This window comes from Acartia tonsa, chromosome 8 (genome assembly GCF_053477335.1).
Source record: "Acartia tonsa isolate MP-2025a chromosome 8, ASM5347733v1, whole genome shotgun sequence".
In the NCBI taxonomy this organism is placed as follows: domain Eukaryota; kingdom Metazoa; phylum Arthropoda; class Copepoda; order Calanoida; family Acartiidae; genus Acartia; species Acartia tonsa.
In genome coordinates this window covers 8,121,878-8,125,934 of record NC_137267.1, presented here as the reverse complement: position 1 = coordinate 8,125,934, position 4,057 = coordinate 8,121,878, and the positions used below count along the sequence as shown (strand labels likewise).

General features: G+C 30.6%; 1 long non-coding RNA gene across 1 annotated transcript in view; it reads right to left on the bottom strand.

Annotated features, from left to right (window-relative positions):
• Positions 1-496: 496 nt before the first annotated feature.
• Positions 497-4,057, bottom strand: part of LOC145325655 (uncharacterized) — a 6,955-nt gene continuing 3,394 nt past the window's right edge. The window contains exon 3 of the long non-coding RNA XR_013881540.1: positions 497-1,050. This is a non-coding gene — a long non-coding RNA (uncharacterized LOC145325655). The remainder of the gene's footprint in view (positions 1,051-4,057) is intronic.

Here is a 4,057-nt window from a genome sequence, read left to right as displayed (position 1 = left end):
CTAACCCAATATAACCTAACTTAACCTAAAATAACCTATCCAAAGCCATTTTGAAACTACGACGAATCGCCACTTAAGGGGCGTTGCCACGAAAGGGACTAAATATACCCGGATTTTGATTGGTTAAATTCCAAACTTTCCATCAATATTTTTTTTAACGCGTAAGGGTAATTTTGTCGAATATCATTGGGGATGTTTAAGTCCTAAAATGACGTATTCTCATTCGATGGCATAACAACTTTTGGGGATTTTAGGTACTTTTGATAATGATGGTTAATTAAGTTGAGTGTTTAAACGTTTCAACCATTAATTTTAATCTTTAAAAAGGGACAATTTTGTGTATCATCATTGGAGATGTACACCAATTTATCAGCCATTGTCCTATCCCTGAAAATATGACGAAGCTATAATTATTAAACGACCAAAACAAGCGTAGATTTAAAGAAAACATATTAAAAAAAAATTAAAAATTGATTCTTAAAATACAAAAAAAGGATTAAAATGCCACATTAGTTTATTAATTTTATATTAAAATTTTATTTTTTGTTTAAATATCTACAATCATACATAAATATAATGTTTATACATTTAGTTTTTTTTCAATTTATGAAATATTTGTTTTTATTTTAAAATCTAAGATATGTAACCATCCAAGCCTATACAATTTTTAAAATATTTCTTAAAAATTTTGACAGAAATTATGTTTAATATCAGAAATTTAAGTTTAGTTTTTAAAAAATAAAAAAAATAGTAGTAAATATAAAATTTGTAGGAATTTCTTTAAAACCAATAAAACTCCAGCCAATTTTTTAAAGTAAAGAAACAAATATAATTGAAACCTTTTTTTATAATTTTACCATAAAATTTACATTAAGAAAAGATAAAAATTTGGCGATAATAGCAAAATAAAACGCCAGCTTGGGTGGCATGGATTGTCGGCGGTTGGGATTTATTAACGTCTGCGACGGCGGCTGGAAAGAGCGGCCGATGGTTCGGCCAGGAACTGAGGATCAGCGGCTGCCCGGTCAATAACGCTCTCCATCAACTTTCCTAAATAATAATAAAAACACGTTTAGATTCTTATAGAGAGGGGCAATTTTGTGTGTTATTATTGGAGATGTACATCAATTTATCGGCCATTGACTTGACTTATCTCTTTAGATCCCTAGCCGTTTTCTCATTATTTTACAATTTTTAAAAGCGAAGCTTTTCTATAATTGGGGTCAGTCCGTCCGTACGTCCGAGACGGTAACTTTTTCGTTTGTTTAGGCATGTTAGAATTGTCCTATCGATTTCAAACTCTGCATGGTGATTCTAATAGTAGTTAGGTACGATTTAGATAGCGTATAATAATTACCAGAATGTCCGTACGTTCATTTTCAACATGTTGATTTTTTAACCTCAAATTTATATGTAATCTAATTATCCGATTGATCTGATTTTTAGTATACTGATTCATAAGACAACAAAGTACAATATTACAAGCAAATCCACTCTATAATCAAGTCCTAAAATGTAAGTATGTCCATAAACATTATCCTGTATCAAGCAGTCTTTACTTACAATTTTGCTTCGACTCTTATACGTTTAAATTCTGATTATTCAGTTCTGACACTATACAAGTGTTAATGTCCGTATGTCCTACCGTTTCAGTGCTTTGCTTTTTTAGATGTTGTCATCCTTGTTCAATAGCAATTATATCAAATGAATTTTTAATAAAAAATTAGCCTTAAAAGTGATGTTTTTAAATTAGCAAAATAAATGAATAAATTTTTTTTGTTTATCAAAGAAAAATTGTAAGATATATTTTCATGAATATTATTATAAGTCTTTAAAATATGTATATATATAAGATGCATGTTTATAAGTTTATACCCCAACAAGCGAAAATTATTATGGCTTCAAAACCGACTAAAATCCGCTGGAGTAAAACCGGTTCTCAGCCATATTGAAAATCATGTATAGCATCGTTATTGACAATTTACCACGAATATCAAAAGAGAAATCATATAACATAGGGACTAACAGAACAGAACTGTCTATAATACGATGCTAATAATCGGTTTTTGAAAAAAAAAGCAGCTAGATAGATAGATAGATAGATAGATAGATAGATAGATAGATAGATAGATAGATAGATAGATAGATAGATAGATAGATAGATAGATAGATAGATAGATAGATAGATAGATAGATAGATAGATAGATAGATAGATAGATAGATAGATAGATAGATAGATAGATAGATAGATAGATAGATAGATATATAGATAGATAGATAGATAGATAGATAGATAGATAGATAGATAGATAGATAGATAGATAGATAGATAGATAGATAGATAGATAGATAGATAGATAGATAGATAGATAGATAGATAGATAGATAGATAGATAGATAGATAGATAGATAGATAGATAGATAGATAGATAGATAGATAGATAGATAGATAGATAGATAGATAGATAGATAGATAGATAGATAGATAGATAGATAGATAGATAGATAGATAGATAGATAGATAGATAGATAGATAGATAGATAGATAGATAGATAGATAGATAGATAGATAGATAGATAGATAGATAGATAGATAGATAGATAGATAGATAGATAGATAGATAGATAGATAGATAGATAGATAGATAGATAGATAGATAGATAGATAGATAGATAGATAGATAGATAGATAGATAGATAGATAGATAGATAGATAGATAGATAGATAGATAGATAGATAGATAGATAGATAGATAGATAGATAGATAGAATCATTGAATCTGATAAAACTGGAAACTTGTACACAGTACCTATTAATGAATATAAAACAATTCTGCATAACAATGTGACAAGTGAATACAAGAAAGCTGACGAATCTGATGTTGACAATGTAAATAAAGAAGCTGCTGAACTTACATCTATGTTAGGTATAGCTGATAGGGTTGATGAATACATAAAACAAGAAGCCTTTGTAACTGTTAAAGATCACAAACCGAATTTTCCTGACAGAAAGCAGTACAGACTTCTCAATCCTGCTAAGTCAAATGTTGGTAAAGTCAGTAAAACCATCCTTGAAACTGCAGTCAGCAAAGTTAAATCAGCAACAAATCTCAACCTTTGGCAAAATTCTGATCAGGTTATTGAATGGTTCAGTGGCCTACGAAATAAGACAAAGCTAACATTTTTTAAATTTGATGTTGTCTCTTTTTACCCTTCAATCAGCAAGGAACTTTTTGATATTGTTATCAACTGGTCAAAGCAGTACCATAATTTTACATCTGTGGAACTCAAAGCTTTACAAAACACTAGGAAATCATTTTTGTACCTGAATGAAGATCCTTGGATCAAAAAATCACAATCAAACTTTGACATAACCATGGGAAGTTTTGATGGTGCTGAATGTTGTGAACTGGTTGGTCTCTACATCCTTAGCAAGCTGTGTGACATCATTGAACAACCTCAAATTGGTCTGTACCGAGATGATGGTCTTGCTGTCCTTGATGGTTCTGGTCCACAGGTTGAACAAGTAAGAAAACGAGTTTTTCAACTTTTTAAAGATTTAGGACTGAAAGTAACAATAGAATGCAATATCACAAGCACCGAATTTTTGGATGCCTTTTTTGACCTGAAAGCCAACACTTTTCGACCTTTTAAGAAACCAAATACTGATCTCAGCTACATAAACTCGAAATCTAACCATCCTGCTAACATCAAGAATGAAATTCCCAAAATGGTTTCAAGTAGAATTTCCAAACTTTCAAGTTCAAGAGAGATCTTTGAAGCTGAGAAAATACCGTTCAAAAATGCATTGAATTCAGCTGGCTACAATGATGACTTCACTTACTCACCCAACCAACAACGTCATCCTACTACAAGGTGCAGGAGAAGAAAGGTTATTTGGTTTAACCCTCCTTTCTGTCAAACAGTGAAAACTAATGTTGCAAGGAAATTCTTACTACTGATAGATAAACATTTTAAGAACACATCTACAGTTAAAGTGTCTTATTGTTGTATGCCTAGTATCAAAGCCATCATAGCTGGACATAACAAATTCTT